At 44.8% G+C, this 25560-nt stretch overlaps 1 protein-coding gene across 2 annotated transcripts in view; it reads left to right on the top strand.

The window, feature by feature from the left end:
- Positions 1–1711: 1711 nt before the first annotated feature.
- The window catches only part of LOC149343231 (galactosylceramide sulfotransferase-like), a 38291-nt gene continuing 14442 nt past the window's right edge, over positions 1712–25560 (top strand). Inside the window, exon 1 of one of the 2 annotated variants that reach the window (XM_089542332.1) lies at positions 1712–2009. The gene's annotated coding sequence lies outside the window, so the exon portion shown is untranslated. Of the gene's footprint in view, positions 2010–24459; positions 24766–25560 lie in introns of those variants that run through there. The other variant, XM_089542333.1, reaches the window with a different exon arrangement.

Here is a 25560-nt window from a genome sequence, read left to right as displayed (position 1 = left end):
TGCGATCTTGCCAATCCTGTCAACGGCGTAAATGTCCGCCTCACACCTCGCCTGCTCCACTGCAGCCGTTACCCTGCCCTGCCCGCCCGTTTGACCGCGTTGGCATAGACCTCTACGGCCCCCTCCCTCCCACTCCCGCTGGTCACCGCTGGATTATCGTGGCCGTGGATCATCTCACACGTTATGCTGAAACGTCTCCATTACCATCTGCCTCCGCCCGCGACGTGGCTTCCTTTCTTCTAAAGAACCTGATTCTTCGCCATGGTGCTCCTCAAGAACTGCTCAGCGACCGTGGACGCGTATTCCTGTCTGACGCACTTGAGGCCCTCCTCAAGGAATGCCGCATTATCCATCGAACCGCTTCGTCTTACCACCCTCAGACCAACGGCCTGACCGAGCGTTTCAACCGAACCCTCAGTGACATGCTGTCCATGTACGTCGACGCCAACCACTCCAACTGGGGCCAAGTTCTTCCCTTCGTCACCTACGCATATAACACTGCGACACAAACCACCACTGGATTCTCTCCCTTCTTTCTTCTGTACGGCCGCGAGCCCCCCTGCACGATGGATACTCTTCTTCGCTACCAACCCGACATTTCCGAGTCCACGCCACTGTCCGACGCTGCCAGGTACGCCGAAGAATGCCGCCAGCTTGCTCGCTCGTTTACCACGCAGACCCAGTGGCAGCAAAAACATGACCGCGACACTTCCGCGGCCTCTACCTCCTACCCTGCCGACTCCCTTGTGTGGCTCTGGGTGCCTCCCACAACTCCCGGCCTTTCGCGGAAACTGCTGCATCGGTATCATGGTTCCTACCGGGTTCTCAAGCAAACATCTCCGGTCAATTATATTGTTGAGCCTGTTGCACCCCCTGCGGACTTGCGTCGCCGTGGCCGCGAAACCGTCCACGTCGACCGACTGAAGCCGTACTACGACCCCTCTGTTCTTCCTTCCCCTTAAGACGCCAGGATGGCTCCTTTTCACCGGGGGGAAACTGTAGTGTGCCAACTGTGACAGGTTCCGCTACCGCCATGCACCGACACTGCGCTGCGCCTGACGACGACGAAGTTATGCGCCGACACTACGCTGCGCCTGACGACGACGAAGTTGCCCCGCTCTCTTGGTGCTGGCTACGCCCGTCTACGCTGCCAGATCCTGCACGGCGGTTCGGTCTCTTGAGGACGCCTAATAAACGCACCCCTACAATTGAAATATTTATTGTCTTGGATAATAATACAGTTAATTGTATAATGTAATCAAAATAAAATAAGGCACTGCAACATTAAAAACAGACACCATTCTCTAATTACTCTCTCCTTAGTTCCGAAGAGTTTTTTCTTCTCTCGTACTTGACATATACAAAGGTCTTTATTTCTTCTGTTCTTTCGTACTGAGCATATAGAGAACCTTTTAGATTCTCTGTTCTCTCTAAGCGAGGAAATAGGCACAGAAGATAGAAAAGGGGACTCTGGTTGATGTAAAACTAGAAAGATCTGTTTGTTTTGCGAGCACGTGCCCAAAGATAAAATCAACTGCCAGTATGAGCATGTCGCCAGAGGAAAACGTCTGCCAGAAACAGCTTTTCATTGTGTCTCAATCGCTAGCCCAGCTGACAACGTTCGCATACGTCAAACGTGACATTAGCCACGTCGTTTGAAGCAACTTCGCGAGGTCTGTACCACATACAAGCCGGAGCTTAGAACATGATTCAGTTCGCAAACTCTATATATTGAGCTAATAAGCGAAAAAAAAAAACAGCCAGTTGATAGACGCAGGTACAATTTCATCATAACTTTCAGTCTAGCTCCCCTTTTTTTCAATTTTTTGTTTGCAGCTGTCGAAAGTTAATCTTTAGCTCTCGTTTGACATTTTCGTGAAAGTCGTGCTTCGATGAAGAGCTATTTAGCGCCTCGTGTGATATTTACGCCAGAACCCAGAAGTTCACCGGTTCTACCGGACCCATCTCATGGATATATGCTACAAGGCCACTTCGAGCTAAAACATCTTGTGAGTTATCTTATCCTTTCTTTTCAGAACTCCAGGAATATGTTTGTATTTTATACGCAGTAGTTATCTAGGAAAGAGCCATAAAGCCTGTTTGATTAACGTCACGTATTGGAAGGAACCCGTCAGTCTATAAAGCTGCAATCTGTTACTTCGGGGGCCATGACCTTGCTTCAGAGTTCTTAGATTCCGCAGGATATTTGACCTGATTTTAATGTCATGAAGGTAGCGCCGTTCGATAAAGGAAAGAAGAATTTGAAATCCACCGTCCGACTCAGCACATTTTTCCTCAAGAAGTCGCTTTCCCATCAGACATCAAGGAATGCTTCGCAGCGTTGAAGCTTGAAAAAACTGTGATGAGAGAGCCGATAGACTATGTTTCATCATGTTTTGATACGAATCGTGGGACTTTGTTCAGGCCCTAACAATTGGCGCCAGAGCCTGGCTTCAACCTGGAGCTGATCAGGAGTCTGACAGGTCCCACTTGTTTCCCTGGACTGCGCATGGTGCATGCCTTTTGTATCCGATCCAGCGGACAGCGACAAAATGCCGCAGGAAAAGTGCTTCGAAGGCAGCCTTGTGGCGAACGCGCTGAGTTTCTCTATGATGGTTTTCAAAGTCCACGCCAAACTAGACAGGGTAGTGGCGTGCTGTTGAACTAAAGAAGAGCAACCTTTGTTGCTGTCACCATGACGGATGTTGACAGCAGTGTTGGGAGCGTACGACTGCTCCCCCGCGCGCTTTCCTCTTTCTCGTCGCATGTTCAGTCTGTAACCACAGCATACTGTAAAAGGCATTCTTCAGCCCGACTGCGGCATAATAAATTAAAAATTTTAAATGGTAACTAGAGCTAGGTCGGCAAGCGGCACCGTTTTGGCCGCGCAGGTCCTATTGCCCAGCGCTCGCGTTAGTGCCGAGAAAGTCCCCGCTCACTTTTCTATTTGCGCGAGCGTCATGTGCGTATTGAATATTGCAAGCCAAGCTAGGTGCCTAACATTGAAGAAATGCTTCATTCTATCGCGCCTTCTTCATTCTAGACCTCCGACACCAGCGTGCAAAACGCGTTTCTTTGGTCATTGTAATTCGAGATAGTGGCTTAAAATTAAAATTATCGCTGCTTTAAGCCGATATTTTATTGACCTGTGGCAGAGTTTAGTTTTTATGGCACATCGCGCAACATCAAGGCAACTTAAGTAGGACGTAACCACACACATTTCAGCTGTTTTGGATCATGTTAACTTCGCATCAAAAGGTTCTTGCTCAAGCAGCCCAAGACGCTGCGGCAAGGCTTCAGGGAAGAGCCTTGTTTTTATAAGAAGGAAGCCTGCGTGGACCGCTTTCTTCAGAGAGTAACAGAGCAAATTATTTCGTGGCGCTCAGCTGTACCTGCTTTGGCAATGAAAGTCGCTGCACTGCTCTAGTTCAAAGGGGCGTCAGGGAAAATCGAAAAAATGAATTTCTGGCCAATTTCTTCCACTCTTTGATGCTCATATGGCATAAGAGCATATTTCTTTACATGGTTTAGACATTACGTGAGGCAAGAGCTTTGACCGACTGCGATTAACATTCCTCATAAAGGCTGAACTGTGCATAAAAGCGAGAAAAGTGATTGTCGGCAGCCCCGACAGCATTTCGCGTGGCGGACTACAGGCGGTGTAAGCACCGCACTGTTCGGGGCGTTTAATCGTGATTGTAAACGTGATTTACAAACGGGTAGCAGAGAAAATTCAGTATTGGACACAACGTTTCGGTTTGGTTTAGTTTAGTTTATGGGGGCTTAACGGCCAAAAGCGACTCAAGCTGTGAGAGACGCCGTAGTGAAGGGCTCCTGGAAATTTCGACCACCTGGGGTTCTTTAATGTGCTCTGACATTGCACAGTACATGGGCCTGTAGAATTTCGCCTCCATAGAAATTCAACCGTCGTGGCCGGGATTAAACCAGCATCTTTCGGGTCAGCAGCCGAGCACCATAACCACTGAGCCATCGCGCCATTTCTTCATCAGATCTTTAGTCTCCTGAGATAGCTTCCCGGTATCCTGTCGAACCATCCTACCGCCTTCTTCTACGGAGCACTCAATAATGATAGCTGTGAGATGACTGTTCATTGTTTCAACATTACGGTCATCATCTTCAGTTAAAGCGGAAGATCTGTTCTGCAGCAAAATCCTGAATTTCTCTACTTTCCCTCTTAATGCTAACTCATTAATAGACTTCCGCTTCAGTAATTTCTTCCGTTCTCTTTTAAAACATAAGCGAATTCGAGACCTTACCAATTTCCGGTCGCTACAACGGACCTTTGCCAGGGCCTCCACATCCTCTACGATGCCAGGGTGAGCGCACAGTATGAAGTCTATTTCATTTTTTGTCTCATCATTGGGGTTCTTCCACGTGCACTTCCTGTTTGCTCGTTTGCGGAAGAAGGTATTCATGATCCGTAAATTATTTCTATCTGCGAACTCTACGAAGAACTCTCCCCTGCTATTTCTAGAACCTATACCATTGTTACCTACCGCGTCGTCTCCAGGCTGCTTCTTGCCTGCCTGCACATTGAAGTCGCCCGTCATTACAGTGTACTGTGATTTTACTTTGGTCATTGCCAATTCCACGTCTTCATCGAAGCTTTCAACGATCTGGTCATCACAGCTTGATGTAGGCGCGTAGGCCTGCACCACCTTCAGATTGTACCTCTTATTAAACCGAATTACGATAGCTGCCACTCTCTCGTTAATACTATAAAACTTCTATAATGTTGCCAGCTATTTCCTGATTAATGAGGAAACCCACACCTAGTTCTCGTCTGTTCGCTGATCCGCGATAGCACCGTACGCGTCCTCCCTTTGCTACTGTTTACGCCTCATTCGTCCACCTAACCTAACTAAACCCTTTGGCATCCCATTTAATACCCGCTAATTCCTACAACAGCACTGCTAAGCTAGCCTCACTGGATAAGGTTCTAGCGTTAAACGTTGCCACGTAGATATCAAAATTTTACCTCTACGCGCCTTCATTTTTCTCTGTTTTTTATTTGATTTCGTGTGTCCACTCAATCCGGTTATTTCTACCGTGATTTTGAGATGGCTTCGGTAAAAAGAGTAAACAATTACCGTTCGCATTTAACGCCTAGGGACAAAATCACGCCTTTTTTTTCTGCCGAAGCAGTTTTGGAAAGAATAGCACAAGGCAACAGATCTATCGGATAGCGATGACGCCACTCTTACAGGTTTGAAGGCTGCAGCACGAAAACAAAGTTTATTGCACAAAAGGTCAGCAGCCCTTCTGCACAGCAATGAACACAATATGATTTCAATTTTTTTTCCGCAAAAATGTCAGCAGTTAGTCTGCGTAACAATAGATGGACGATGTTTTCAAAGTTCAAAGTTTTTTGGAGAAAATGTCAGCAGTTCCTCTGTACAACAATTTACAGAAGATGCTTTGAAATTGCACACAGCAAGAGAGCAAAACAAGAAATTGGTATTCACTTTAAGAAGTATGACTTTATGTCATTTTTTGCTACTTTTACTTATGTCATAATAAAGTACACTTTCGCACAACTTTCACAATTTTATGTGAAGTATTTGTGGCATGGCCATTGGGTGCAAAAAAATTGGCAGTGACTTAGCACAGCTATGCCAGAATATACGTAGCAACAGTGAGAGGCGACGGCTTCCGGTTAAGAAGAATTGATCTTCACCTGACGATACCGCCGCATGGCGGCGGCTCTTGTCTCTTTTTCGTCACCCATGCGAAGCGATTGGGATACACCGAGTGATATATCCTCAGCTTTTATATACACAGCCGCACATACGTAGTTTATCTACACGACCCCGCAAGCGGGCGGCGGCCGAGCTCTGACGTCATGCGCCGCGCACCTGCTGCCCTTCTCCGGTTACCACGCATGCGCATTCACGCGCAGCGCTGGCGGGCGTAGTCGGACCGGCGCGGCTCTTCGCGCGGTGGCGGCGGCGGCGGCCAACTCTGACGTCATGCGCCACGCACCTGCCACTTATACATTAAGCTTTGAATTTCTGTTGACGCAATGTTGAACATGTGTTGAGCCAACAGAAATTCAATGGAAATTCAACGTGTGTCGAGTCTACACAACACTTACTCAACAGAATTTCTGTGCCCAAAAACAATACAAATATGGGGCGTAATTTCTGTTGAATTTCTCTTGTTTTTGCTTTGAGCACCCACCAGAAAAATGTTCAACAGTAAGCGCTTTGCAACCATCCGTGGCAATGTGTGCGATTTTATGAGCTGTTCTGACAGGAGAATGTAATGCTATATGAGAAATCAGCTGCTACTCTTGATTCATGCACAAAGAAAACGGCGCGAAATAAGGGGACAAAAGAGAAACACACGCGACAGTACCAGCGCCACGCGTGGCGCTGGAGCTGTATTACATTATGCGTATTAAGAACGCATGCAGCCCCTATTAAAATTCTCGGAAACCACTCAAAGTCATTTCCTTGCATAGAGAAAAGTGCTAGTAGTGCTGAAAGTGCTAGACAGTAACGCAAGCCACAAGAGTCCTGAACTAAGGAGTCCGCCCATATTTCTCGTCCAACTTTTAACAAGCTTATAGAGTTTTATCTCTCTATCGAGCACCGCGAACTGCAAGAGGCATTTCTTAATGGTAGTCAGTGCGTTGCACTTGCTCTGGTGAATGACACGCGTCAGCACTTCAACACGTGGAAGTTCTTTCATCCCTCTGTTGCAGAGCACTGTAAAGATATAAAAAGATCAAAGTACCTGTTCAGTACGTTTTGCCACCTAACCTGTAACGTGTTCGAAGGTGCCACAAATTCAAAGGTGTCACATTCAAAAGAAAGCTTGAAATATCTTATTTCGAAAGAACAGTTCATTTTTAACGTTATATTTCTAAAAAAATATGGCTCCTCCTTCATAGATATACCAGAGTTTTAAAGCCGTCAGAGAAGAATGGTTGTGGCTGCTAGCGACACCAACTACGCATTACATTAGCGTAGGACACAAAGTGCATCCCCTCCTTCAGCTCTGACCATAGCAACAAGCCACACGGCGCTACGTCCGGACTATCTGCAATTCCAGATGAGTGCCTCATCAGCTGACACTCGACTTGACAACGCTTGGCCACACACGCGTTGGGAGACAACTGCCGCACTGAAGGAGCTGCAGTTCCGAGACGTTCTACCTCCCCCACCCTGTAGTGCGGACATAGGCCATGTGACTCATTGCTATTCCCAAAGCTGAAGGAGCATCTGAAGGGGAAGCAATTTGTGTTCGGCGATAAGTCCACTCATGACATGTGTATTTGGTGTCGCCTGTAGCCAGCCTCTTCCTTCTCTGACGTCATCCAAATACTAGTTATAATGCAGCATCATCCTCGCCAGTATGCTTCTTCAACGTCCTTGTTCACTTTCTGCTGCTCAATTATACGATCATGAACCAACTACCTCACTAATCCACCTTATTAACTCAAATACTAGTGTTTCAACGACGCAGGTGCTTCTTTGGTAACGGGGAAAGGGAAGAAAACGGATTGTTCTCTCGAAAGAAAACATTTAAAGATATCTTTTGAATCGGACATCTATGAATTTGAACATTTAATCACGACGTTACAGACCAGAAGGCAAAACTTTTTGAACAGCCCTCGTAACATCACATTTCAGAGCCTTGCCTTTTCAAATGTCGAAATGAAGCGCTTGCTTCACGCCAGTGGCCCTTAATCACGCAGGCAACATTTAGCGCAAAGAGTACGATCCCCTTTTGGCTCCATGTTTGTTCATTTGACATTTCAAACGAAACAGCTGTCCTAACAAACAAACATGGCGTTTTTCGTGCTGCCATATATTTTTTCCCATTTCTGATCAAGAGAGACGTCTACAATACACCGAGGAACTGCTCGCATTTTATGAACTACATTCATTAGTGTAAAGTATTTTTTTATTTTGTTCAAAACGCCGCGGGTAAAGTGACTACTGGTAACACAAATAGAAGCTTTATGCGTCTATTGTGCATATGCGAGTCGTTTGTTTCAAGCAGATAATCGGGGAAGTTGGTCGCAGTTCGTAACGAAAATACAAAGCGCGAAAATGACCCACGCAAGAAAAGGAATATGCAGGGACGTGAGCTGACTAGCAATTGAAATCATTGTTGTATATCATATAAGACGTACCAGTTAAGGAACCTGGTTCGTCGTTGAGCAGCATAATGGGTTCAAAGGCCTTTTCCGCACCTTGCTAACCAGTGAGAGCGAGAGTGAAAGCAGAGAAGTCGACGTGAGAGATCATCAAAGATGTTTAACAAACGCTATTCTTGACGCTTGCGACGACTTAAACGTTAGTGGCCAATTTCACCTGTGGACTGTCAGCTGCCGCAGTGACCGCTCAATTTACAGTGTCGATGACCGATGGTTAGACTGGCCGTCATTAGGTTTGCCATTGTGTTAACCTTAATGAATGTTGCCTTGATTAGACTTGCGGATAAAATTCTAAATAGCGCCAACATCAGTTCATATACTGATGACATTTACATCTCAGTTTGTGGTGTCACACGCCCTTGAGCACTGCCTTGAGCGCATGCTAAATAAGTGCATTGTTTTTGTTTTAGTTATGACGGTTTTTGTTTAGAAAGTTACACTACGTTTCTACAAAATTGTCATTCACATGCGAGCACTTTTCATAACTCTCCATAAGCTTCTTTAATCTCTCTAGGTGACCCTCCTGCGCATGTGACGACAAGCTTTATATGTACGTTTCAGACATGCAATAAAATCAGTTGGAAGTTGGCGCTTCGTCCTGTTACCTACCTATGTAACACAAAAAACACAAAAAAACACAAAAATCCCCTGTGCGCCTTGGTTTCTGTGGCTGTTGGCTTCATTCATATTTATAACGAGCCCCTCATTCCCTTCCCTTCTTTGCTTAATTGCTTAGCGAGCGCCTCGGTTCTGGCAGCCTTGACGCCATAGGAAGCATAAGAGGGTTCTCACGCAGCTTCCACCCTCTCCGTTCGATGACGTTCTACGTCACACCTGCGGCAACTCAGGACGTTCTACGCCCGCCGCTTATGAACGTGGGTGGCGCTGATCAACATTCTCAAAGTTAGGTTACTTGTAAACATAAATACCCCCGAAAGCAGAAGATTTGACAGCCGTCGCCGTAGCTCAGAGGTAGAGCACCGGACGCGTAATTCGGAGGTCGTGGGTTCGGATCCCACCGGCGGCATGTGGTTGTTTTTTCTTCTGCTTTTCTAATCAATTAGCTTTAAGCGATAACATATTGAGTAATATTATAAATTGATCCACACCACAAAATAAAAAAAAATAAAAAATCCCCTGTGCGCCTTGGTTTCTGTGGTTGTTGGCTTCTTTCATATTTATAACCAGCCCCTCATTCCCTTCCCTTGTTTGCTTAATTGCTTAGCGAGGGCCTTGGTTCTGGCAGCCTTGACGCCATAGGTAGCATAAGAGGATTCTCACGCAATTTCCACCCTCTCCGTTCGATGACGTTCTACGTCACACCTGCGGTAACTCAGGACGTTCTACGTCCGCCGCTTATGAACGTGGGTGGCGCTGATGAACACTCTCAAAGTTAGGTTATTTGTAAACATAAATACCCCCGAAAGCAGATTTGACAGCCGTCGCCGTAGCTCAGAGGTAGAGCACCGGACGCGTAATTCGGAGGTCGTGGGTTCGGATCCCACCGGCGGCATGTGGTTGTTTTTTCTTCTCCTTTTCTAATCAATTAGCTTTAAGCGATAACATATTGAGTAATATTATAAATTGATCCACACCACAAAATAAAAAAAACACAAAAAATCCCCTGTGCGCCTTGGTTTCTGTGGCTGTTGGCTTCTTTCATATTTATAACGAGCCCCTCATTCCCTTCCCTTGTTTGCTTAATTGCTTAGCGAGGGCCTCGGTTCTGGCAGCCTTGACGCCATAGGAAGCATAAGAGGGTTCTCACGCAGCTTCCACCCTCTCCGTTCGATGATGTTCTACGTCACACCTGCGGTAACTCAGGACGTTCTACGTCCGCCGCTTATGAACGTGGGTGGCGCTGATGAACACTCTCAAAGTTAGGTTACTTGTAAACATAAATACCCCCGAAAGCAGAAGATTTGACAGCCGTCGCCGTAGCTCAGAGGTAGAGCACCGGACGCGTAATTCGGAGGTCGTGGGTTCGGATCCCACCGGCGGCATGTGGTTGTTTTTTCTTCTGCTTTTCTAATCAATTAGCTTTAAGCGATAACATATTGAGTAATATTATAAATTGATCCACACTACAAAATAAAAAAAAGAAACAAAAAATCCCCTGTGCGCCTTGGTTTCTGTGGCTGTTGGCTTCTTTCATATTTATAACGAGCCCCTCATTCCCTTCTCTTGTTTGCTTAATTGCTTAGCGAGGGCCTCGGTTCTGGCAGCCTTGACGCCATAGGAAGCATAAGAGGGTTCTCACGCAGCTTCCACCCTCTCCGTTCGATGACGTTCTACGTCACACCTGCGGTAACTCAGGACGTTCTACGTCCGCCGCTTATGAATGTGGGTGGCGCTGATGAACACTCTCAAAGTTAGGTTACTTGTAAACATAAATACCCCCGAAAGCAGAAGATTTGACAGCCGTCGCCGTAGCTCAGAGGTAGAGCACCGGACGCGTAATTCGGAGGTCGTGGGTTCGGATCCCACCGGCGGCATGTGGTTGTTTTTTCTTCTGCTTTTCTAATCAATTAGCTTTAAGCGATAACATATTGAGTAATATTATAAATTGATCCACACCACAAAATAAAAAAAAACAAAAAATCCCCTGTGCGCCTTGGTTTCTGTGGCTGTTGGCTTCATTCATATTTATAACGAGCCCCTCATTCCCTTCCCTTCTTTGCTTAATTGCTTAGCGAGCGCCTCGGTTCTGGCAGCCTTGACGCCATAGGAAGCATAAGAGGGTTCTCACGCAGCTTCCACCCTCTCCGTTCGATGACGTTCTACGTCACACCTGCGGCAACTCAGGACGTTCTACGCCCGCCGCTTATGAACGTGGGTGGCGCTGATCAACACTCTCAAAGTTAGGTTACTTGTAAACATAAATACCCCCGAAAGCAGAAGATTTGACAGCCGTCGCCGTAGCTCAGAGGTAGAGCACCGGACGCGTAATTCGGAGGTCGTGGGTTCGGATCCCACCGGCGGCATGTGGTTGTTTTTTCTTCTGCTTTTCTAATCAATTAGCTTTAAGCGATAACATATTGAGTAATATTATAAATTGATCCACACCACAAAATAAAAAAAAACAAAAAATCCCCTGTGCGCCTTGGTTTCTGTGGCTGTTGGCTTCTTTCATATTTATAACGAGCCCCTCATTCCCTTCCCTTGTTTGCTTAATTGCTTAGCGAGGGCCTCGGTTCTGGCAGCCTTGACGCCATAGGAAGCATAAGAGGGTTCTCACGCAGCTTCCACCCTCTCCGTTCGATGATGTTCTACGTCACACCTGCGGTAACTCAGGACGTTCTACGTCCGCCGCTTATGAACGTGGGTGGCGCTGATGAACACTCTCAAAGTTAGGTTACTTGTACACATAAATACCCCCGAAAGCAGATGATTTGACAGCCGTCGCCGTAGCTCAGAGGTAGAGCACCGGACGCGTAATTCAGAGGTCGTGGGTTCGGATCCCACCGGCGGCATGTGGTTGTTTTTTCTTCTGCTTTTCTAATCAATTAGCTTTAAGCGATAACATATTGAGTAATATTATAAATTGATCCACACCACAAAATAAAAAAAACAAAAAATCCCCTGTGCACCTTGGTTTCTGTGGCTGTTGGCTTCTTTCATATTTATAACGAGCCCCTCATTCCCTTCCCTTGTTTGCTTAATTGCTTAGCGAGGGCCTCGGTTCTGGCAGCCTTGACGCCATAGGAAGCATAAGAGGGTTCTCACGCAGCTTCCACCCTCTCCGTTCGATGACGTTCTACGTCACACCTGCGGTAACTCAGGACGTTCTACGTCCGCCGCTTATGAACGTGGGTGGCGGTGATGAACACTCTCAAAGTTAGGTTACTTGTAAACATAAATACCCCCGAAAGCAGAAGATTTTACAGCCGTCGCCGTAGCTCAGAGGTAGAGCACCGGACGCGTAATTCGGAGGTCGTGGGTTCGGATCCCACCGGCGGCATGTGGTTGTTTTTTCTTCTGCTTTTCTAATCAATTAGCTTTAAGCGATAACATATTGAGTAATATTATAAATTGATCCACACTACAAAATAAAAAAAAGAAACAAAAAATCCCCTGTGCGCCTTGGTTTCTGTGGCTGTTGGCTTCTTTCATATTTATAACGAGCCCCTCATTCCCTTCTCTTGTTTGCTTAATTGCTTAGCGAGGGCCTCGGTTCTGGCAGCCTTGACGCCATAGGAAGCATAAGAGGGTTCTCACGCAGCTTCCACCCTCTCCGTTCGATGACGTTCTACGTCACACCTGCGGTAACTCAGGACGTTCTACGTCCGCCGCTTATGAATGTGGGTGGCGCTGATGAACACTCTCAAAGTTAGGTTACTTGTAAACATAAATACCCCCGAAAGCAGAAGATTTGACAGCCGTCGCCGTAGCTCAGAGGTAGAGCACCGGACGCGTAATTCGGAGGTCGTGGGTTCGGATCCCACCGGCGGCATGTGGTTGTTTTTTCTTCTGCTTTTCTAATCAATTAGCTTTAAGCGATAACATATTGAGTAATATTATAAATTGATCCACACCACAAAATAAAAAAAAACAAAAAATTCCCTGTGCGCCTTGGTTTCTGTGGCTGTTGGCTTCATTCATATTTATAACGAGCCCCTCATTCCCTTCCCTTCTTTGCTTAATTGCTTAGCGAGCGCCTCGGTTCTGGCAGCCTTGACGCCATAGGAAGCATAAGAGGGTTCTCACGCAGCTTCCACCCTCTCCGTTCGATGACGTTCTACGTCACACCTGCGGCAACTCAGGACGTTCTACGCCCGCCGCTTATGAACGTGGGTGGCGCTGATGAACACTCTCAAAGTTAGGTTACTTGTAAACATAAATACCCCCGAAAGCAGAAGATTTGACAGCCGTCGCCGTAGCTCAGAGGTAGAGCACCGGACGCGTAATTCGGAGGTCGTGGGTTCGGATCCCACCGGCGGCATGTGGTTGTTTTTTCTTCTGCTTTTCTAATCAATTAGCTTTAAGCGATAACATATTGAGTAATATTATAAATTGATCCACACCACAAAATAAAAAAAAACAAAAAATCCCCTGTGCGCCTTGGTTTCTGTGGCTGTTGGCTTCTTTCATATTTATAACCAGCCCCTCATTCCCTTCCCTTGTTTGCTTAATTGCTTAGCGAGGGCCTTGGTTCTGGCAGCCTTGACGCCATAGGTAGCATAAGAGGGTTCTCACGCAGCTTCCACCCTCTCCGTTCGATGACGTTCTACGTCACACCTGCGGTAACTCAGGACGTTCTACGTCCGCCGCTTATGAACGTGGGTGGCGCTGATGAACACTCTCAAAGTTAGGTTACTTGTACACATAAATACCCCCGAAAGCAGAAGATTTGACAGCCGTCGCCGTAGCTCAGAGGTAGAGCACCGGACGCGTAATTCGGAGGTCGTGGGTTCGGATCCCACCGGCGGCATGTGGTTGTTTTTTCTTCTGCTTTTCTAATCAATTAGCTTTAAGCGATAACATATTGAGTAATATTATAAATTGATCCACACCACAAAATAAAAAAAACAAAAAATCCCCTGTGCGCCTTGGTTTCTGTGGCTGTTGGCTTCTTTCATATTTATAACGAGCCCCTCATTCCCTTCCCTTGTTTGCTTAATTGCTTAGCGAGGGCCTCGGTTCTGGCAGCCTTGACGCCATAGGAAGCATAAGAGGGTTCTCACGCAGCTTCCATCCTCTCCGTTCGATGACGTTCTACGTCACACCTGCGGTAACTCAGGACGTTCTACGTCCGCCGCTTATGAACGTGGGTGGCGGTGATGAACACTCTCAAAGTTAGGTTACTTGTAAACATAAATACCCCCGAAAGCAGAAGATTTGACAGCCGTCGCCGTAGCTCAGAGGTAGAGCACCGGACGCGTAATTCGGAGGTCGTGGGTTCGGATCCCACCGGCGGCATGTGGTTGTTTTTTCTTCTGCTTTTCTAATCAATTAGCTTTAAGCGATAACATATTGAGTAATATTATAAATTGATCCACACTACAAAATAAAAAAAAGAAACAAAAAATCCCCTGTGCGCCTTGGTTTCTGTGGCTGTTGGCTTCTTTCATATTTATAACGAGCCCCTCATTCCCTTCCCTTGTTTGCTTAATTGCTTAGCGAGGGCCTCGGTTCTGGCAGCCTTGACGCCATAGGAAGCATAAGAGGGTTCTCACGCAGCTTCCACCCTCTCCGTTCGATGACGTTCTACGTCACACCTGCGGTAACTCAGGACGTTCTACGTCCGCCGCTTATGAATGTGGGTGGCGCTGATGAACACTCTCAAAGTTAGGTTACTTGTAAACATAAATACCCCCGAAAGCAGAACATTTGACAGCCGTCGCCATAGCTCAGAGGTAGAGCACCGGACGCGTAATTCGGAGGTCGTGGGTTCGGATCCCACCGGCGGCATGTGGTTGTTTTTTCTTCTGCTTTTCTAATCAATTAGCTTTAAGCGATAAGATATTGAGAAATATTATAAATTTATCCACACCACAAAATAAAAAAAAAACAAAAAATACCCTGTGCGCCTTGGTTTCTGTGGCTGTTGGCTTCTTTCATATGTGTCTGTCTGTTTTTTGCGCCTAAAACCTATTCAAATATGAACCAAAACCAACTAGACCAGCAGCAAGTGCTCTTTAATCTCTCTGCATAGAAGTTCGCCGCCTGACAATTGAACCAGTTGTTGCAATTGTTTCCCAAGTGACGCAGAACGTACCCAAGAAGGGGGATAGGCCAGGGTTCATTGAGGAGGGCCAGAAGAGGTACTGCTGGGGCCAGTTGGTATATGACCCTTGCGTCCAATAGAAGGGGATAAACTGGTTGTGAGCTAATCAGTTAACAACGGTGGTCTCGAGTTCCTTGTATTCAATCCATAGTTCGCCAAGTAACTGTTGCAAGACTGGGAAATAGTTGCTAGGTGCAAACTCGAGACAGCAGTGGGCTGATAAAAAAGTGCGCGACTTGAATCGTCTCTTTGGTTCCTTCAGCAATGTGTGGAAGCGCGGACTTGCTGGAGGACTATTGGTGGTCTTGGTGGAGGACTATTCGGGAAGTCACTTTCCCTCGCCGTCGATTGAATTTTTGACGCATGTCTCAATCTAGTGAACGTTTCGCAGTACATGTTAGCTTTAACTGTTGTTCCACATTCATTAAAATCGTCTCAGAAACAGTAGCCGTCATTTTCCGACTCGACTAATCAGATTGCTTGATTGTTTCTCGGTTTTAAAGAAGTTGAGTGGCGCCGCTGCACTGACTGATGTTTTGTTTCTGTGTTTGCGTGGAGTATCCACGTCTTGTCGCCCATAACAACGGGAAACAAGACATCTGCGTATCGTCGACAGCGGCCTAAAAATGGTCACCTTCTACACAATTTGTGATGTCCGAGCTTTTCCGCAACAGTCGTGTGAATAGTGGTGCGTCGAACAAGAGGAAATTTATTCGCCAGAGCACTAATCGCCAGTCGTCGATCAAATTGCAGTTCTTTATCCACTTGATGAACCATTATTTTCTTGCTCTGGATAATAGGCCTACAACTCCGCTCTTCACTATGCACATTTGTGCGGCCATTTTTGAATCTTATACACCATCATCTAACCTTTAGTTCAGTCATTACTGTAGGTCCGTAAACTAGACACAACTTGGGATGAATCTAGGCAGCCGATGACCATTTTGCACAGAAAAATCGAATAACAGCACACGCATCGCAACAGGCAGGAGCGACAATTTTCGCAGACATATTTGTCTGCAGCCATCAACAAGCAAAATGAGTACTAAACTAAACAATATCAGTGGATTCTAAAACAATCTATAGAACCCGCTGCGTGAGTGCGACTTTGTTCTTACCTGCTAGTGTTTAAATATAAGTAAGTGACCCTTACTTTTCGAATACACCTCGTATTTTAGCTGTTGCGGCAAAAGGCTGTCTACATATCTATCGTAAGTTTTTTCTTTAACATTAGCTTTGCAAGGCATCATTTTACACGAGTCATACGCTGGGCAAGGCTTTCAGCATTGTTTAAAGCACACTCCGGTGGCAGAGAGCGAATCTGTCATTACTGAACTCGAGAGGAAACCTCGCCGTGTTTAGGGTCTGCCGACCAGCTGTGGTAACATAGATGATCGGAGCACGGTTAGTCACTTTCGGATCTCGCGAACGCATCTGCATCACAACTGAAATACTTGATAACTGCGATTACAAGCATTCTTTATGTAATTTGCATTATAATGAGTGAAACTGTGAATCTTGACAGCTAAAACCGGAAAATCTTCACAGACAGGAAAGACTTCAATTCAGATCACTCGGGGAGCCACCGCGCAATACTTGGCGTCGGTTCAATTTAAGGTATTCCGATGTGCAGAAAACTGAATTTTCTAATTGCGCTTTTCGTTCGTATCCGGCAGCAAATTTATGTTAATCAGTGAAAGTAATGTCTTGCTGTCGAGGAATGGAAATCCATATTTACAAATGAGACAAAGCCAGTGCTTGACGGACGTGTGACATGTGTAAATGTACAAGGTAAAAGCCTAAATACTTGCACATCTAAACAAAAAAATGTGGAAATATCCAGAATTATATGTGCTGCTCAACTTAGCTTTGAAATGGTACAGTGAGCGCCTTTTTTGTTTGCCACTAAAAAAGCACTTTTACAGTGCGTTTACATCAAAATGGAGCTGTGCAGCACTTCTTAAAGGCACGTAAAAAGTTTCTACTGAAAGGACACTTCCTTGGAAAGCAGTTGAGAAGTGACAATAGATGTGTCCTGCGAGTAAAAATATTTTAAAAGCGCATTGGATTAATGATCGATCTAAAAGCGATTTAAAAGAGCACGATGTAAAATCACCCGGCTTCATATTTAGCTTCTGTTCGTGACTCGCCACTAAGTAAAAAACTATTGCTTCGCAGAAATGAGAACAACTGTGACAACGGAAAAAGCGAATTCACCACATTTTGTAAATGCCTAGTAAATGGGCAGAAACATAAAAAATGTAGCTCACCTCACACAAAACAATCATTTTTCGTTGGAACAAAGTTCTTTCTACCAATGTTAAGCAAATACTGGTTTTGCGCTGGTCGTCACGTTTCTTGAGGAATGTAGAAAACTGAAAACCGTTTTGCCGTCCTATTTGTGGACTGATACCCACAGTAGCACAAAACATCGCGGGTGTGACGGATACACTGTTGGGCGAAGTTCGTATGTTATTCACAACTTTTATGCTTCTTGGAGGTCGTCATTAAATCGTCTGATAGTTAACACGGCTTCGTGCTCAGCATGTACCTCACTGCACAAAAGAGCATTACGTAACATTATAACCCCTGCAAACCTTCCTTTCCTTATCCATGTTCATCATTTGCTCTCCGCCTTCTCCTACGCTATTGTCCTTTTTCTGCGCTTCCATAAAGTTAATTAATGTCACTTATTCGATTGCATTTCTTGGTCGCATGAAATGAAAGGACAATATCGCGCATTTAATCTACACAGTTAACGGTCTGCAGAGTACACATACACTGACGTATCTGAGGGACGTCTCATACACTGGTGGTCTCAAGGCCACCTGTTATCCGAGTCAAGTTATAGTGTTGTGCGCTTGCTTTCATGCGCCCATTACACTGTTTAACATTAATGCGTTTCTACGTATATAAATAGTATTTCTTTCTTCCGCCAGGGTACTGGTCATCATGATGATTTATCTACTTGGTTCAGGGAGGGCAGCTCTCGCCTCACACAGGAAACCGTAACTTGAGACAGCACAAAGTTTTGGGACGTTCATTACAGAGGACAAATATTTGTTAAATTAAAATCTTAAATGTCGGCGCAAAGGCCCATGTCAATCATGCCTCATATGGTTCTCGTATATCCCTTTAATTTCGAATCCTTACTTTCAATGGCTTACAAATATACAAAGGTACGCATTTCAGCGAAACATGATATGATATGAAAACAGGTTGGTTTGGTTTGGTTTATGGGGTTTAACGTCCCAAAGCGACTGAGGCTATGAGAGACGCCGTAGTGAAGGGCTCCGGAAATTTCGACCAACTGGGGTTCTTTAACGTGCACTGACATCGCACAGTACACGGGCCTCTAGAATTTCTCCTGCAAAGAAATTCCAGCCGCCGCGGCCGGGATCGAACCCGCGTCTTTCGGGTCAGCAGCCGAGCACCATAACCGCTGAGCCACCGCGGCGGCGAAAACAGGTTGTACTCTTGGGTGACACCAATAAAAATAAAAATAGTGCAAGCAAAAAAAATGGAAGGTAAAAGCAATGAAAATAAAAAAGCTGTTTAAAAAAAATAATGCGTGTGCTCAGAACGTAATCGTGAGTAAACAGGAAATCAGTGCAAAGTGCTGAGGCAGAAGTACTCGTATTCGGGCGTGTTGGTTCATAACTTTTCAGGAGGACACAGGGGCGCAATAAAAGACACGGACATGGAAGTAGACAGGGACGAGCGCTCGTCCCTGAAGGCAAGCAATTCGAGATGTCTTTTTAAAAATGAACAGTGCCAATGACATAAACTTTATATTATGAGATAGAACGTCTCAGTTTTTTTAGTCTTCCTCTAAATATATTAACTATAGTAAAGGTAATTGATTGGATGCTGTAATTAGCTTGAACTCAAAATAATCACACTTAGCGTTTGAACGCAGAATTTTTTTGATTAAAAATAACAGTTTGTAGAGGTTGAATGTGATACACAATCTTGCTGTAGTGAATGCCACAGAAAACAACTATGGCAGCGTTAACTTGAAGTCCCGTAAGGGCAAAAGGCTAAGAGATATAGAAAGCGTGGAAATGACGACGCGAAGCCTGCAAGCGAAGTGGGTCGCTTTGTTTTTTTTAAATCTTGAAGTGTTATAGTGTGGAGCAAATAGCTCGACCACCATAACTCTTACAATAACCTACATTGCTGCGAATGAACGTGGAAAGGTCGCCAGAAAATTGTAATTCTTGAAAGAAATCCGCTACAATGTACATTTGCGTTTCGATGCGTTTCGATGCTTTCGATGCACATTTCACTTCATCTTCATGACTTTAATCTTTTAGCCCATATATTATTTTACAACTGCACAGCTAACCTTGGTTAACTTGGGAAGGCCAGAAAGCACGATGTTAGAACACATCATCTCCACCGAAAACCTTTTCAAGCCTTTTCGACCTTCTAAGCTTTTCATAAGTTTATATTTAAAGCTTGGCTCAGAGCTGCTCAGCTAGGAGTAATGAAATTAAATTTGAAAAAGCAAGTTCCCCACAAACTGCTTAAAATTCACGACAGGAACAGTGCGCATATTTTATTGCACATTCATTTATTTCAAACATTTGAGGTGGAGAAAGAAAGAATATTTAGTTCATAAAATGCACATAATGGGGACTCAGATCCTACTTTAGAGCACAACGCTACCACCACCGTTAGTGCCCCCTGGGCAGCACTAATTTTGAGAGAACAAACGTGAATGATGATTAAAGAACTTTATTTGCACCCGTCAAGAAATCAGTGCGTGATGAAGACTTCACTCAGCGAAGTCCAGGGCCAGATGGATGACTTTCTTTTGGTCTCCTTCTCTCTGGCTGACCATCAAAGCCTCCAAGGACTATATATTCTTGTCTGGTTCGCTGTTGCTAGGGCATGTCCACACCATGTGGATCATGTCTGCAATTTCGTTACACTCTTTACACCTCGGGACAAGGATCGCCGGATGCCATCTGCTTAGTGCTAGTGGGTTGGGAAAAACACGTGTAGCAAAATTCTGCTTGCTTTTGCACCGCTTGCACGCTGGTCTAGGACAAGGGACTGCAAGAGACATTTCCTAATAGTATTTTGTGCGTTGCATTTACTCTCGCTGCTTGTACTGGCTCGTGTTCAGGTTTATGCTACTCCGTTAAAAAATGAATCCCGGCAATTGCTAAAAGTTGCAACATAACCACTCTGCTCAGCCCTTTTCATCTTGACATGAAATTTAACAGGCAGTAAAATTAGCATGGCAAAGCCATGTCGGCCCATCATGCGGCAGAATTCTTTAATATCTATAGTGTAGCGCAGCACCGAATCCATTTAGGAAGGAAAATCCCGCGGGGTTCAGAGCTTTGCCTTTTCAAATACCGCCATGCCATACATTTACCTCGTAGGCTTACCTTTAACGCCAATGGTTGCAACTCAAGCGAAAGGCATAATAGCCGCAGACTCCACGCCTGTTCTCTTGACATATGGTACGAAGCAGCTGTCCTGCCACTCAAAAAAATAACGGCCTCTCAGCTTCCACGTTTTCAGTCCAGCTTATTTAGCTCAAATAAGAAATGCGTCTGCGATTAAGCGAAAAACTTACATAGGCTTCTAGGAAAAGCGATGTGGGAAGCTGTATCTTCTTTTTTTTTCATTTCCATCATCATAACGTACTTGATGGAAGCCAGTACTAGGCAATATGGAAAATAGTATATTAAGAACGCCCTTAGTAAACTAGGTGATAACAGATGGGCATGGCAGGCATTTAAATACTTCTATAGAAAGAACGTGTACTCACAGTTGCGGAGAGGTATGTAAACTAACCAATAAGCATGCAGGTCACAAGGACGGAGAAATAAAGAGCTTTAAACGGCAGGTAAAGAACGCGGAAGGCAAAAACTGGATTAATTCCTTTGAAATAAAGCAGAGTGTTGAATTGTATCAGAATTGGAGGAGGCCGATCAGAAAGGAATCATTCTATGATAACTCAAGGTGCAGTGCCCTACTCTTTGAAGCTAGGCCTAGGCGTCTTAGAACGCCCAAATACAAAAAGAGAAATTTAACCAAGAAGACCATGTTAACCATGTAGACAGTGTGGTAAACCTGTAGAAACAATTGAACATCTTATACTCGAATGTGATGGTCTACATCAGGATGTCATTGCAGGCACAGCCACTCTCCCTGAGGCCCCAAGGTTTAGAGATAACAGTCGTCGGGTGAATGAATTTGCGATGGAAGTTAGCAACAAGCGATAGGAAAATTGGTTGCTGAAAGCAGAGAGGTGATGTGAGGTTAAAAGGGTAGGATTTAAAATGGGTTTAAAGGAAATGGTGAATTTATGCGCGGAATAATAACACCATTAAAGAAATATAATGGTGAAAAGTCGAGCATGGTGGCAGCTGCCACCACCTCGTTTCAATGGTTACGGTCCTATTTATTATCCATCCGTTCACACACACACACACACACACACACACACACACACACACACACACACACACACACACACACACACACACACACACACACACACACACACACACACACACACACACACACACACACACACACACACACACACACACACACACACACACACACACACACACACACACACACACACACACACACACACACACACACACACACACACACACACACACACACACACACACACACACACACACACACACACACACACACACACACACACACACACACACACACACACACACACACACACACACACACACACACACACACACACACACACACACACACACACACACACACACACACACACACACACACACACACACACACACACACACACACACACACACACACACACACACACACACACGTGCACGCGCACACTCTCTCCTGCCTATTTAGCATCAGTTGAATGGTGTCTTACAAACAGGACTTTACCGTGACAATGATGTGTCCGTCAGTCAGAATCAACACGTTTGAACCAAGTGCCGACTATGAATAGTTTTCGCAGCGTGGGAAATAAAGTGTGTTTTTTAAAGTATCGAGTGAGTTCCTCGCAGAAAGAAAAATGGCTGAGATAGACCGCAAATACAAATCCGTACCGCAGAAATAGGGTCGAAAGGGGAATGTCCATTATCAGTCCCTTTACAGCAGACTCTTGGGCTTACTTTAGGGCATAGTTAAGGGCAGGGCTGGCTTCATCTAGCCTGAGCAGGTATGCGCTACCGATTTACAGACACACCCGCTGTGCTCTACGTTGTCTGTGCTGCACATCATCCCTGCCTGAAGGAGGCTTGAGGAATCATCGCGGTGTTCTCGCTTGAGGCCGGTGCGTGCGGAGATCACGCACGGATCTTCGTGGCCGTAAGAGGTGCTAAAACTGCCCTTAATTATTCTTCCGCAGTCCTCTGCGTCGTTGGTCGAGGAAGCATTGTTCGTGCAAGAACGCGAAAGCAGCCAACTTGTGAGCCATTTTGCAGTGCATGCACTTCTTAAAAAGGCCTTTCTAGAAACTCTTAACGGATATCGTAGCATGCGGTTCAAAGTATTCCTCGTGCTGTTAAGATATCAATGCGTGTACAATTGCTGAAATCGGAGCATGCAAACAGAAATTATTCCACTAACAACACTGAATATCATCATCATCATCATCAGCCTGACTACGCCCAATTCAGGGCAAAGGCCTTTCCCATGCCTCTCCAATTAACCCTGTCCTTTGCCAGTTGCGGCCCCCGTATCTCCGCAAACTTCTTAATCTCATCCACTCGCGTAACTTTCTGCCGCCCTCTGCTACGTTTGCCTTCTCTTGGAATCCACTCCGTTACCCTTAAGGACCAGCGGTTATCTTGCCTTCGCATTACATGCCCTGCCCAAGCCCACTTCTTCCACTTGATTTCGGCTAGGATGTGACTAACACGCGTTTGTTCTCTCTTCCACTCCACCCGCTTCCGATCACTTACCGTTACACCGATCATTTTTCTTTCCATAGCTCGCTGCGTTGTCCTTAACTAATGCTGAACCCTTTTCGTTAGCCTACACTTTCTGCGCCATAGGTTAGTACCGGTAGGTTGTAGCTGTTGTATACATACACTGATAAAACAAAGTCTCAATTCACACGCCCGGTACCGAAGACCGAAGACTACGCGCTACAAATCAGAACCGCGCCTTGCACGCATGCAGTGAAAGCTTTTATGCAGTTGTTGGCTTGAGCTACGCATTTGATAAAACTTATTCTAAGCCAAATTCCCATGAAACGCTTTTTAAGTAGTGTAAAATTCTCAATCAAATTAGGCAAATGTATAGATTCCACGTGAAAAAGCGAACGTATATTTGTGTTGACTTATTAAAAAACACTTACGAGCAAAAACATGCTTGAAAGGAATTTTCTTAGATGATGCCAATATCCTAACTAATGTGAAGCAATTTTTTTAAACTGCTAAATCGAATTCATGACCGTTACTCATTTCAACAGACAATATCAAGTAATTGTAACTGACAGAAACATTGTCTGTTCTCGCCCATTATTTTACACTTTCAAACAATATAATGCAACACTTTTTTCCTGTTATAGAATTGTCAGATAATAAAGGTATTTCAGGAAAATTTTTAAGAAAATCAGTGAGCTGTTTTTTTTTTTTAATCTGTGTCCAATTTCGCCTTTTTAAAGAATTTTATAATTGTTGATGGTTTAAACACTTAAATAAAAATAGTCTGCCTGTTCTAGAAGTGCAAATTATGTTCTACGACAATAATAAGAATATGTTAGTAGCGAGAAAAATTTCCGCCTGAGATTTTTAATCTTTTTGCGTCATTATATTCCTATAAAACAGGCCTTATTGGAATGCCTTGCTTTTTCAACAAGCTTTGCGACTTTTTACTGCGAAATTACATTAGCCAAAAAAAAAACTTTTGTATTGCTTCGAACAGAAACGTTTGCATAAAGGCTATCAGATTCCAGAAAATTGTATGTTACTTTCTGGGAGGATCCACAATAGCGACTTTGCGAATTTGCAAAAGCGACTTTTTCCACATCGTGCGATGTACAATTTTTTTTCCCAAAAAACCTACAGTGTTTCTTGCAAAGCTAAGGGTCGAAACAATTGCCCATCACATGTAAACATTTCACTGAAAACAAAGAATGGTCTTGGGACGTCTTTTACCGTTCTTACTTGAGCACACCCTTATATATACATTCCTGCAACCCAGTGGGCAGGTTACAATGCAGGCTTCAGACAGACAAGCAAGCAAGCAAGCAAGCAAGCAAGCAAGCAAGCAAGCAAGCAAGCAAACAAACAAACAAACAAACAAACAAACAAACAAACAAACAAACAAACAAACAAACAAACAAACAAAAAACAAACAAACAAACAAACATACAAACAAACAAAAGGCACACAAAAACACACATACAATAGCTAAATGCGCGGAAAGGCCACTGTAAGTGCTCCCGCAAAGAGAACAGCTTTTAATCTTATGCCGCTCTCTACAACAGCTAACAATGGTCGCATGCATCAAGGCATGACAGAAGGCGTGGCGTCTGAGAAAACATGGCGGTGGCGGGAGCATGTGCTAAACACGGTGCCAGCGTGGTGTTCAGCTAGGAGAGGGATATTGCTGGAAAACAAACCGGTCGGCGCATGTATTTACGAATTAGCCGAACCTTTCTATCTATAATTACGATCTCTTCGCGACGTATGAGAGTTTGTCTCAGGCATATTTTTTTTTTCACATTGCGAACACTTGTACGCGGAGACGCGCTTCGACAAGGAGTTGCAGTGTAAGAGCATCATGTGAAAATTAGGCCAGCACCCGGTCATGTTTCTTGGACTCATCGATGCACAGCAGCCTTTTGGAGCTACAACGTTTCGTGAGTTGTTTCCTCGCATCTTTGCAAGACTCCGTGGACATGTTTCTCTTTCGCACGAAAAATTTTTTGGAAGAAAACAGTCTAAAAACATACGATATCGATGCCACATTCGGCGTAAAGGTTGCATAAAATACCATTTTGTTTCTTGCGGCTGAAACTTCGAAACTTCAATGCAGTAAGAGCGTGCCACTCGACTGAATTGCAGGATACCTGATAACGAATTGTACATTTTTGTCCAAGCCGTCAAAGCATGTGCCCAGTGTTGAAGGTTTTGAAGCTATTTAACCATTTTTTAGTACCGAGTAAGACGCGAGGCCTTGACGTTCTTGGACGCGACTTTAAAGGAAGGGTTAGTTTCGTACTTGCAATTTCTGAACTGAGAAATTTATTCGTAACGAGTAAAACATTATACACAGTTCTTTTACTGACCCGACAAGCTGCACACGGTGGTATTTTTTAGCAAGATACAGGCAACATTATACTAGCATTCCGTTGATTTCAGATTAAGTATTTAGTCCAGCAACCGAGAAAGTAAATTGGCTTCGCATTTTTTAGTGCAACTTTAATGTTCCCTTGAAACAAAGAAAGCGCGATTGCTTCACTTCAAGAGCAGCTTTCACTGCGAAGACAGCGTAGACATGTCTGCTCTTTTGTTATGTTATTCATGCAAATATTCGGACATACATTCGTAGGCTGTTTAGTCGTGTGCGCCCAGGCAGGCAAACAATATACAACGTCAGCCTCATGCAGACACTGCAGAACTTCGTTACTAACGCACTACATCGAACTCATTTT

The sequence above is a fragment of the Amblyomma mixtum genome, chromosome 5, assembly GCF_055824585.1.
Source record: "Amblyomma mixtum isolate Tamu chromosome 5, ASM5582458v1, whole genome shotgun sequence".
NCBI lineage: Eukaryota > Metazoa > Arthropoda > Arachnida > Ixodida > Ixodidae > Amblyomma > Amblyomma mixtum.
This window is presented reverse-complemented; position numbering and strand designations above follow the sequence as displayed.